This window comes from Chlorocebus sabaeus, chromosome 14 (assembly GCF_047675955.1).
Source record: "Chlorocebus sabaeus isolate Y175 chromosome 14, mChlSab1.0.hap1, whole genome shotgun sequence".
NCBI lineage: Eukaryota > Metazoa > Chordata > Mammalia > Primates > Cercopithecidae > Chlorocebus > Chlorocebus sabaeus.
This window is the reverse complement of record NC_132917.1, coordinates 105,725,626-105,738,069: the sequence shown is the minus strand read 5'-3', so window position 1 is coordinate 105,738,069 and position 12,444 is coordinate 105,725,626. Positions and strand designations below refer to the sequence as shown.

Here is a 12,444-nt window from a genome sequence, read left to right as displayed (position 1 = left end):
TTAGATTTAAGTTTATTGAGTGCAGAGATGACATTTAAAACTTCTCCGTATCATTCACAGCACCTAGCCCAGAATGGAGTTCAAAAGTATTAATTCAATCATTGCCCCAACCAGTGGGATAAGCTGAGCTGACAAGACCCTTCTCCAACTTCTCCTTGTCCCTCCCAGCTACTCCTGACAAGCGGATTGAGGATATTGTGTGGAGGATCACAACCTAGAGCAAACGACGCTGTCTCTGGTGATGGAGATGATGATATTACTAATAGCAACCCCAAGAACGACGTTTACAAGTGCTTTCACCTATGGGCCATGTGCTGTGTTTAAGTACTTATGTGCCTTATCTCATTTAATCTTTAAGAAATCCTCCAAGGTATGTGCTAAATGAGTGTCATGATGCACCTTTTTCACACAAGAAACCTGAGGCTTTGGGAGAATCAGAAATGTGGATCTTAGAGCCCAGGCCCTGAGTCAGCAGGAAAACCTACACTTCCGGTCCTGTGGTCTTGATCAGCTGTGCTGGTGCAGCCAGCACAGAGTGGAGGCTTTGAAACATACATCTTCTCACAAAGGACCATTGTTTCCAACAGAGGGATCAGAATAGCGCTGCTCCTGTCTTCTGGGCTGATGTAAACAGTCTGGGTGGACCAGGGTCTTATCTCCATCTACAGCTGAGGAGGCCGGAGACAATTTGATAGAAGCTGCACTTCAGTGACCACAGGCACACACAGAGAGTCTGCACAGGTTCACCCAAAGATCTAGCTCCAAAAGCTGAGCTTTTCCTAGAACATCCATAATATCTGGCTTTATTCCACGTTTGTTTTTACCTCGCTGCTTCTCCTGAAGAAAGCCCTGTGACAAAAATTGGCAATAAAATTATTAACCATAATCATTTTTATCTTAAACCAACTCACTTAGGTTTAATAACCACTGAAGTAGGTGAGTTAAAAATAACCTCGTATTCTATTTCTCCTTCTGGGTGATTGGCGTCTCTTTCCATTCAAAATTAGAGAAAATACCAAAGCTCAGCCGTGATCTTCCTTCTAGAGGCTTGTTGGAACTCCAAACACATACCCCTGACAGATACAACAGGGATTAATGAGCCATGACCAGAAGTTTGATTTTTCTGTCAAGTGCTCCCATCCGTCTTTAATAAACAGAAGAACAACATGAACTCCATTGCCTGCCTTCCACTGCTGAAACTGAGCTGGCTGTTCCTGGTACCGTGTGTGTTGAGCTGAGTTATGATTCTAAATGACTTGACAAACGCTTTTACAAGCCCCTTTGGTCTGCTACTCTGGTGACTGTCTTTGCTCCCCAAGTTCCATTTCTTCGCCTCTGTTCAACGTGGGCAGGTCAGTGCTTTGCCAGTGGAAACCGTCAAATGTAATATCACATTTACAACTAAATGACTTCAATTTAGTGTCACTGGTGCACTATCTGTGGTGTAAAACTGCCAAAATACCCACTGTTTTCACTTTAAGCCATGCTGTGTGCGTTTTCGCAGAAAGCTGTCTCCTGCGAGGACCAGAAGTTGAGCCAAGGCACAGGGAACCTACAGTAGCAGATGGTAAGAACCAGGTATGATCGCGGAGCAATGCCTGATGTCATGGCACTCTTCCTCTGTTCTGATGAAGCTGTATTTTGTTTCAGGAAAATATCTGTCCTTAACAAAAATAATTGCTCAATCCACGTTCACTGAAAAACTGCGTTGCTCAAAAATAGAGAGGTTTATATTGCAAAGATTATTAAGAACAAGAATGTATTTCTTTTCTCTTTTCTTTTTCTTTTATCTTCTTGTTCTTGCAAAGTAAACTAGGATTTGTGTGGGACATTTATTTCTTTATTCCCTACGATTGTTGCTGAAAAGACTGGCTGCCTTAAACCAAGCTGACCACAGGATGTCCCCAGTGTTCCATGAAAATTCCACTGAAAGGGCATTTACCTGGTAATGCAAAACTTGGTTCTTAAAGAAGAAAGGTCAGAGCACGTAGATGTGGTCACATCTACAATTTCAAACAAAATCTGGTTTTGCAGAGGCAGCCTCAGTGTCATCAGATAAAAATCAAAGCAGATCTGAATGGAGGTTGTCCTTGAAGAAGAGTGTGCCACCTACAAGTAAAGCCACTAAACTTAACAGCCCAGAGCTGCTATTTAATTGCCCCTGAAGAGAAGTCACCCTGAGGTGGAGTTAATAACCAATACTAGATCTTTTTTTTTCTTTCACTTTTATTTTTTTTGAAAGCTTCATGCTCAAGCGACGTGGTGACCAATATCTAATGAAACTATGCTGCTCAAATACCTTCCTTAGGCTGACATATTTAGCAAATCCCAAAACGAGAGTCTGAAGGAGCCCAAAAGAGAAAATATTTGAAAGAATCATGAATATGCATCTAAACGTATTGAGTTAACACATTTTAAAATAGAAATGAGTTAAATATTTAACTCAATCTGCTCTGGCACAAGGGCAGGGGTGACATAGCCATGGTGCAAAAAAGCAGCTATGGACTAGGTACTTAACAGAAGATTCCCAGGGAAGGCAGTGGGAAAGGGCAGCTCTATCTGTCACTGAACTCATGGAGGCACGGGGTGGAACTGCGTGTGTGAAACATTTCCTTCTGTCTTTTCATGGATTGATAGGTCACAGAGTTCAGTGCTAGGTCAAGTCACCCAAGGACCACGGCAACTCGTCAGCCGCCTCTCTGACCTGGATGATCCCAGGTTCAAGCAGATTTCTGTTGGTTTGTGTTATCCAAGCTTCGTGAGTTGAGTCAACAAGTATACCACACTGATCAGTTCCACTGGTGGTATAATAGCCCTCACCTCTGCTTGATTTTAACTTGTCTACAGACCGTGAGTGTCTATTCTGCACTGGGGAACAGTCACAGAGCATGCAGCTTCACCTCAGTGAAAGTATTCAAGGGTCCGGATAGAGCCTGTTTCCCATTCTTTTGTTTTTTAATTAATTACTTTTTATGTATAATTGACATAATAAGTGAGCATATTTATGGGATACAGTGTGATGTTTCAATGCATGTATACATTGTATAAATGATTAAGTCAGGGTAATTACCATATTCATCACTTTAAACATTTATCATTTTTTTTGTAGTGATAACATTCAAAATGTTCTCTTCTAGCCATCTTGAAATATACAGAACATTGCTATTTGCTATAGTCACCGTACTAGGTAATAGAACACCGCAATGTATTCTTCCATCCTAACTGCAACTCTGTATCTATTGATCAACCTCTTTTGTTTCCCCTTACCCCTCGCCCTCTCCAGGCTCTGATAACCACTATTCCACTCTCTATTTCTATTAAGGCAACTTTTTGAGATTCCACTTATGAGTGAGATCATGCAATATTTGTCTTTCTGTGCCTGGCTTATTTCACTTAATAATGTCCTCCAGGTTGATCCCTTTCATTTACATACCTGTGTATACAAATCTGAACTTCTGTTATTTTAAAACTCTTGATGGAAGCCGTGCTTCGACAGATGTGGAGGCTGTTATGAGCTGAATTGTATTTCACCAAATTCCCACGTTGAAGTCCTAACCCCCAGTACTTCAGAATGTGATGGTATTTGGGGATACGGTCTTTAACAAGCTAAGGTTAAAGCTTGTCATTGGCATAGGCCCTAATCCAATGTGACTGGTGTCCTTATAAAAAGAGATTAGGGCACAGACATGCACAGAAGGAAGACCATGTGAGGACATAGGGAGAAGGTGGCATCTACAAGCCAAAGAGAGGGGCCTCAGAGGAATCGACCCTGCCCACACCTTAATCTCTGACTTGGAGCCTCCAGAATTGTGAGGAAATAAATCTCTGTTGTTTAAGCCACTCACCCTGTGGCACTTTGTCATGGCAGCCCTAGCAAATGCATATAGAGGCAAAATATTTCAGTATGGTAGTACTAGTTATGTATTATTAGTCACTAGCTCTTTGGTTAAACATAGCTCTCCTAGGCCAGGCGCGGTGGCTCACACCTGTAATCCCAACACTTTGAGAGGCCAAGGTGGGAGGATTACCTCAGGTCAGGAGTTCAAGACCATCTCTACTAAAAATACAAAAATTAGCTGGGTGTGGTGCTGCACGCCTGTAATCCCAGCTACTCAGGAGGCTGCGGCAAGAGAATTGCTTGAGCCTAGGAGACAGAGGTTGCAGTGAGCCAAGATTGTGCCACTGCACTCCAGCCTGGCCAACAGAGTGAGACTCTGTCTCAAAAACAGAAACAAAAACAAAACAAAAAACAAAGCTCTCCTAACTCAATAATAATGGCTGACATCAACTTAGAACTTGCTAAATTCTGCATATTCTACCAAGAGATTTACATATATTAATTCAGATAATCATCAAGGCAACCTTCTGAGGTTGAAATCCCCATTTTTCAGATGAGAAAACTGAGGTGAGCACCCCTGTCCCATCAGCCTCTAGGGCCCACACTTGAGGACTAGCACAAAATCTTCCAAACCATGGGGAGGGAGGATCACAAAAAGGTAGAAAAAAAATTGTGCCATTTTCTTCATATTCCTGTTTTATCTGCTAACTTCTGACACATTATTTTTGCCTCTTGTGGGTAAATCTTGAATAGAATACACTTGCCCTACACATACGCTGATTACCCAAGAGTTAAACTTGATTTCCACTCTTTAATCATGGGGCTACACCTTTTCTCTTTTTTAGGGCACATCTATATCCATGGGTATATTCCAAATTATTTAATCTAATCTTCCAAGTTACCTACTACTGCCAAGTTCCCGTGGATTGTATGAAGAAGGCCAGGCTGGATAGTGGGGAGCAGGACACGGTGAGCATTGAGTGAGTGAGGCCAGTGACTGGGCATAACCCAGTTGGTGAATCCATGATTCACATGGAATTGGAGATCTGTGGAGCTGGGCAGGCCTTATAGATCTTCTGGTTCATTTAATTCATGGTTCCATTTCAGCACTCATCACAGTCTGGACTGATTTAGAGTGGGCTGTGTGTGTGTGAGTCTTCCCTTCCCACCCCTGAAACGGGGATCCCTGCAGACACAGTGCAGGGAGAGAAGCACCAAGAACTCCTCCTTTAGCAGCAGTACACACTGACACTCAGGGATGTGTCCTTGGGTTTGTAACTTGCCAGGATGTACAGCTAGTGCTGGACCAGCCCAGAGGCTGGCTTGGCTCATAGTCCAGTGCTGTTTCCATGACAACACGCTGTCTCATAGAAATATCCAAATTTATTTTCTTAAAAAGATACACTGGGCTGGGTGCGGTGGCTCACGCCTGTAATCCTAGCACTTTGGGAGGCCGAGGTGGGCAGATCACGAGGTCAGGAGATCGAGACCATCCTGGCTAACACGGTGAAACTCTGTCTCTACTAAAAATACAAAAAAATAGCCAGGCGTGGTGGCGGGCGCCTGTAGTCCCAGCGACTCGGGAGGCTGAGGCAGGAGAATGGCGTGAACCTGGGAAGTGGAGTTTGCAGTGAGCCAAGATCACGCCACTGCACTCAAGCCTGGGCGACAGAGCAAAACTCCGTCTCAGAAAAAAAAAAAAGAAAAAAAAAAGATACATTGGTAGATAATTATTCTCATCACAAAGGAATATGTTACTGTGAGGAAGGATTCACTGTCTAGGACTATGAGCTTCATAAGAAAACAGGGGCATGAGCTTGAAACCAAACTTGAAATTGAAAAATAAAAAGCAGCCACTAGACATTCACTACCTCAAAAATAGAGAAAAGCATATTGACCTTCTGGTTTTGAAATTGTTTAATAACTGGAAACTAGTTTCAAACTTGAGTTTGGCGTAGTTTTAAGAACTCAGTCAAGAGGAATGCAAAACCCTATTTTTAAAATACAGCTGCTACATTTTTAAGGCAATGCCATCAATCTGCAGTGGAGGGAAACATACAAAGGAAATGTACTTCAAATGTTTTATAACTAATGGATGTATAAAGTAAAATATAAAGAAAATTTGTTTAGTTTTAGCAATCGCAGAGTATTAAAAACATCCATTTTTAAGGATTACGGAAAGTATTCAGGTTATTATTTGTTCAACTCAACCAGTTAATTATGTGAATGTCTATTTCAAAATACCCAACCGGAATCTCAGGGGATGTGTGTGAGTGTTCTATCTCATGACTCTTTATAATAATAAAAATAAGCAAAAAGTAAATACAATTTGGCTTTAAATAGCTTTCCTCTTTCCTCTGGCCACTTGGGCCTTCGTTTTGTTTAATTAATCTGTTCATTTCTGGTGAGACCATCTCTTGGCAATGCTTTGGGATACTTAGGTTTCCTGGAGTACAGAAGAACAGTCCGTGTGGTTTCATACAGAACTGTGCGGTTGGAGGGGGGTCTGCTGCAGTCGTTCTGGACACATTCCTCCTCCTATCTTGTGTGTGATAAGAGATTTGATCAGCTCTTAAGCAGCTTCTGCCTGTTTTCGGCATCTACAGTGCCTCACTTTCCTGGCTGGACTCACCAGCTTAGAGAAAGCAAACAACTTAGAAAAATCACAAAGCACAGTGCAGGTGCCCCACTGGATGGAGGGGACACACTTTTGCAGTTATCTGCTGCTGTGTTGGGTGTTAACTTCTGTGACTGAATATTTAAGCCTGGGAACTTTCTTGGTTTTCGCCCTCACATCGGGCATTATCTGGCCTTCCCCTGGAGGGTGCCTTGTGCGGGTGGGGTGGGGTGGAGGGAGAGGAGCGCGAAGGCAGGGATGACTGCCCACCTTGGATGCCTTTTCCAGCACGATGCGCTGACTAATGAGCAGAGGCCACTGCTGAAGAGCAAGGCTGGGTCTCCTTTTCCGGAGACTGAGCCCATTACCCTCTCGGCCCCACTAGCCTACAGGCACCCAGCCTGCCTCCCAAATGGATGACTTCCGGCTCGCCATGCTGCTCCCAGTCCTGGTGCCAGTGGCCGTGAATAACCTTGCTTTTGTGTGTATTTATTTTATTTTGAATTTCTCCACCCTGGATCTTTCCACCTCCAAACCCCACCCCCTGCTTGCCGGCCCCATGTGGTGATGTTTCTTGAAATGTTAGATTCTTTCTTCCTCTATACCCCCTCCAGTTCTGGAAGCATTTTGTTTCTGTACTGCTTTGTGAAGCTGGTGCTGAGTCCAGATCCTTGGGGCTTTAAAGTTGAATTAATTATTAAACAGGAAGGGAGCAGTACTTTCAGCAGGCGCCAAGTAACTATACTTAAACTGCAACCTGGCACTGTTTTTCCCACCCTTGTGCTGTGGTTTGCTGAAGGCAACTGGAGATTTTTATTCTAGTTTTAATCAAGCATTTCTGTAAGTTTTCAGGCAGTTAAGATTTGGCAGCAAAGGGCTGGGAAGTCAGTCTTCATCACCTCCTCACCAGTTTGGCCAAAGACAAAATTAAAACACAATCAGAAGTACTTTCCCAGTTCATAAATCAATCTGAAATTGCCCATTCTCTACGGGTTGGTTTTCCTGAGGGCAGGGTGGGCTTTTCTCTCAAATATATGTCTATTTTTTATTGATTAGCTCCCATTTGTAGAGAATGGTGCTTTTCAAATAAAACCATCAGAACGCTGGCTTTAGTTGCTGTGTGATTGCTATAATCACTGCTTTAATTTAGGGGCTATGTTGAAGATACAAAACCCTTATTTAAAAATATACTCAGGAAGGCTGGGTGCAGTGGCTCATGCCTGTAGCCCCAGAAGTTTTGGAGGCCAAGGCAGGAGGATCACTTGGGACCAGGCGTTTGAGTCCAGCCTAGCCAACATAATGAGATCCCCATCTCTAAAATAATGAAACATTAGCCGGGCATGGTGGTATGCCTGTAGTCCTAGCTACTCAGGAGGCTGAGGTGGAAGAATCACTTGAGCCCAGGAGTTTGAGGCTGCAGTGAGCTAGGATATTGCCACAGGACGCCAGCCCGGGCAACAGAACAAGGCACTCTCTCTAAAAATAATAAGAGTAATAATAAAGTAAAAATAAAAACACATGTGAAGACACACAGCAGAATTTCTTACTTTTCTGAGGCTGGGCATTGATGCTTTTCAGAAATTCGCAACTTGATGGAGTTGGTGGGTCAGCTTAGCCCCGATACTGAATACAGGCATTCTCACAGAGCGATATGAATGAGACAGTGGCTGTGTTCTAGAGAAACCCAAAGCCTTCCTAAAGGTATCAAACTAATACCCTTAAATGACAGCAAGACGCTTTCTGGAGGCTGCCCCTGCAGAGGGCTGGCCCTCTGGTTTTCACCTGGCTCCTGGCATTTGGTGGTGGGCCTTTCCCAGTCTCGGCTGACTGCTCTGCAGGAAGCTCGCTAGGAAGTGCTCCGCTCAGCTCCATTAAGTCTCACCCTGTAGCTGAGCAGCGGTGCAGGCTGTCGGGGTGGGGAGGGAGGAAGAGCTATCTGGGTGCAGCTGGGTGCGTAGGCAGGAGTGTGAAGCAGCCTCAAGAGGAAAGAGAACAAAGATTTGGTTAAAAATTTAGATTCATGCATATAAATTTGGAACAGGGCAAAAAAAAGTAAGCCCAACGCACACAACCCTCCCGCACCCCTTCCAGTTGGCTTGTGGTGAAGTGTGCATGTGAGAACAGCTCAGAACCGAAACACCGTACACTCATGTCACCCCTAACGATGTGCTGGGAAACCTTGCAACAGATATATCCTTAGAACTTTTAAAAATGAGAGACATTCTGTGAGCCTTCAGTCCAAATACTATTTTTTTGGACTTATTTTCTATTCAGGGATTTTAAAAAAAAAAAGTATTCTTGCTGACAATTCTTTAAAAAAATTAAACGTTTTAATCATACATATAATCTGTGTCTTCACTGTGTAATTTCCATCAGTCAACAGATTTAATTATAATAAATTAATAAATATACTTACAATAAGCAAAAAACTGTGGTCCACTGGCTTATTGAAAAAGATTAGTTAGAAGAAACCAGATAAATGTACACTTCTAGGAGTTTAAGCTCAAAATTTCAAGCACCTCTATTTTTTCTGAATTGTCACCTTTTCCAGGGACTGATCCTTTCTCAATAAATCATCCTCTGACCTTGGTGTTGAGATTGTCGTGGGGCTTCCACTCTCAGGATGTCAGATTTGGTCATATTATTTAGGATTCTATCATGGCCACATTGCACTTCTAACCACAGGAAATAATTTAAAACCCAGACTGGAAATGATACATTCCTCATCAACCAATATTTGGAAAATATATTTATTAAATGCACAACTTTTGTACAATTTCTATGTCCTATTTTCTTTCCAGAAAGCATATTCTGCACTGGTTTTAAAATCTCATGACATTAGAAAACAAGATTTCTAATCGTTGGGCAAAAGTCCTCATCCTTTATATTTGGAAATGGGTTGATACTCTTATCCCTCACCCATGGGAAGTTTGCAATATAAAATTTTTAAAAATACTTTATTTAAAATAACCTTCCAACAGCTGGCCTAGTCTTCTATGTATAGATATTAGAAAACACTTGAAAAGCACTTTCACTTAGTTAAAAAGGAAAACTAGTCAACAATAATCATAACAACCCTTTAAACAAAAAAACGAATACGGAGAATACCAAACAGGCATGCATTGCGTTGTAAAAGCCTTTTTCTTTCCCTAGTTGAGGATAACTCTAAAAATATTGTGTATACCCACCTATGGTTTCCTGAGGACTTTCTTCCCAGTCTGCTGAAAAGCAAAAGTTAGGAAATTATGTCTGATTTGTGTCAAATATGTTCCAAAGAATCATGGGGTTTTCCTTTCACTATGAGGAGTATTCATGGAGGGAGTCGTCCTCTGAGCAGTTGTCACCTTTTCTTACGTGGTATTCCCAACTGCAATGCCAGGCGGTGGGGGCTTTGCCGCCGTGGGAGCGGCTCCAGTTCCTGGATGAGCCCAGGGCCTGCCCAGACGTCGGCCATCTCTGCAGGTGTATGGACTGCGGCCCTAGGCAAGACTGTCTCTGCCTTCCCCAAAGGTCTCTGAGCCCTTCTGCGGCCCAGATGGTTCCAATTTGAGGCCTACATTCAGTGCTGGAGCTGTATTGAGTTTCTTCCCTGAAACCAACAAAACCTGCTTCAGCATTTTGCTTGGATTAAAATATTTGTCCCTTTTTTTTCACAGGGCAGAAGGAGGACTCCTGAAGCCTCCGAAGGAAGGAAATCATTACAGGGCCCTACAGAAGTAGGTCATGTGCTACAGCTGCTCATAGTTTGAGAGGAAGAAACACGGGACCTCAAACCTGGAACACGACTCTTTCAAAATGCTTGTGAGTAACCCAAGGAAAACATCCTCCCCAGGCTTATCTAATAACCATGATCTCTAATCGTCTCAATGTGTGCTCAGGTTGCCTTAGGAGTTTGCACCCACTTCTCAGAGCTAACGAGACGCCGAAACAGAACACAGCAAAAAGTAATGAAGGAGATTTAATAGTTTGTGTTAAAGCTAATATGGTCCATTAGGAGCTGTCATTTTTATAAACAATGAGGATATGTTACCCTCTTCTTTGGTGTAAAGTCATTCCATGCAGGACCTGTAAACATTCGGTAATGATCTGTAGAACATGCATGAATGACAATTAAAGCACCACTTGAAAAGTCTGCTTTCCTCACATATTTGGTTTCTCGCTAAATAAACTTGTAAAGTTCATACATGTGTACGCATATGCTTACATTATAAAAAAAGGTGTGCATTTCATTAAGAAAATCAACGAACACATATCTTGTAAGTGTTTTTGGTTCCCATTAGCTTGAGAAATATCAGAAGTGATTAGTTAAATGAGGAGCATAGGTTCTGTTTTTTAGTGCATACTATAATAATAAAACAAGCAGTCTTTTATGGTAGCTTAGTGAGATAAAATTATAGTTCACAGTGTCATGAAAGGCATGATTACTGATTACGATCTTTGAAAGTTACAAGTAAAAAAGCTTCTATAAAACCTATCTGTTGCAAAAAAAAGTACGTTCTACAGTGATTCAGATATATTTCCGAAATGTATTTTTTAATTGTGGCTTACACCAAGCAGAGACAAGACTCGAGAACTTGCATTCTTTTTGAGACTCACTGAATGTACTTGAGAAAATAAAATCAGATTGACTCCCTCTGACTTTGTAAATAGAGTTTGCTCCCTTGCTTTCTCTCTCTCTTTTAAAGGACAAATGGTTCCTTTTTATAGGTTTTAGGGTTGGCAGAATTTGATTTAAAAAAAAAAAATTCTTACAACCCCCTAACATTTTCTGCTGCACACAGGAGTGGGTAGGGAGTAGGGGATAAAGAAAGGTCCAGATTAAAATTATTCTAGTTATTCACATAGACTTGAAAGCTCCAGTGACGAGTTTTGAGAAGTAGCCTTAGGCAGAACTTGCTATCAAAGAAGGCCAGGAACAAAAAACATTTAAAAGCAGATTACGAGTCTCTCCTAACAAAGCAAAATCAAATCACTGATCGATAAGTGCAGCTGGGTTAAAATTGTTTCCTTAAAAAGGCTTTAAAAACTTTTTTGAGTGATAAGCTGGAGGCTGACCCTTTTATGCTTTTGAGCAAACTCCTCCTGGAAAAGCCTTTTCCATCTCTTCCAGGGCGGCCTCTTTTGGGATGAGCCAGAGTCTCTCTCTTCTCATTTAACACAAGCAGGCCCTTGGCTGGAAAAGGCTGGCAATGTGGTTTCCAAGAAAGGGAAAGATGCTCTTTGATCTAAGTCAAGCCCTCCAAGAGAGTTTAGCTACTAGTCCCAACAGCATAGCTGGATTCCCCATGGTCATCTATGAACTATTTGTGCAATGCCCAAGCTGGAATGACCATTATTGGTGTCAAATCAACTTGAAACCTAAAGAAAATCTTCAACAAAGAACAGGCCCAGACTCCAGGTCACTTAAGCCACAAAAATGTGCTGGGTAGATTGTGGCTCGCTGTCTAGATCAAGGCCATGTGGACGACGTGGAGGCATACCTCCCAGCGTCAGACGTAACTCAGATGCTGGGTCTTTCAGAGACTGATTTCAAACAGGGCTTTTAAAAACAAGGGAAGAGGGGAAAAAAAAGAAAACCAATGAGCAAGTGGTGTTCAATTTATTCACATATGTTCCAAATGGCACAGAGATAAGCAAAAAGGGTTCTGGTATGTTTTTTAATGATTTCATTATCACCAGACAAGAATGGAAAGATCGTCCAGATGCTATTGAAGAGACAGAAAAAGAAGATTTAAAAAAATAAGAATAATATCTTGAATGGTTCCCTGCCCGGGTACATAAACAGTGAAGATTGACCAATGAGATCTTTGAAGTTAGGTCTATTTATAAGTCCATTTATTTAAAAAGGAAGGTTGAGATGATGTAGAAAAGAAAAAAAGAAAACTTTTAGAAAAATTTGATCTTGGCCTGGCTGTCTTCTTCTCTGCATGAGCATCGTTTGCCTGGGGTGGATTGTCATCTGAGCCAGTGATTAAGCAGGGAGGGAGAG

General features: G+C 42.1%; 1 long non-coding RNA gene across 1 annotated transcript; it reads left to right on the top strand.

Moving 5' to 3' along the window:
• The first annotated feature begins 1,380 nt into the window (after window positions 1-1,380).
• Window positions 1,381-10,636, top strand: LOC103241177 (uncharacterized). The gene is made up of 2 exons (XR_012095455.1): window positions 1,381-1,578; window positions 10,112-10,636. It is a non-coding gene; the product is annotated as an uncharacterized lncRNA (long non-coding RNA).
• Window positions 10,637-12,444: the final 1,808 nt, after the last annotated feature.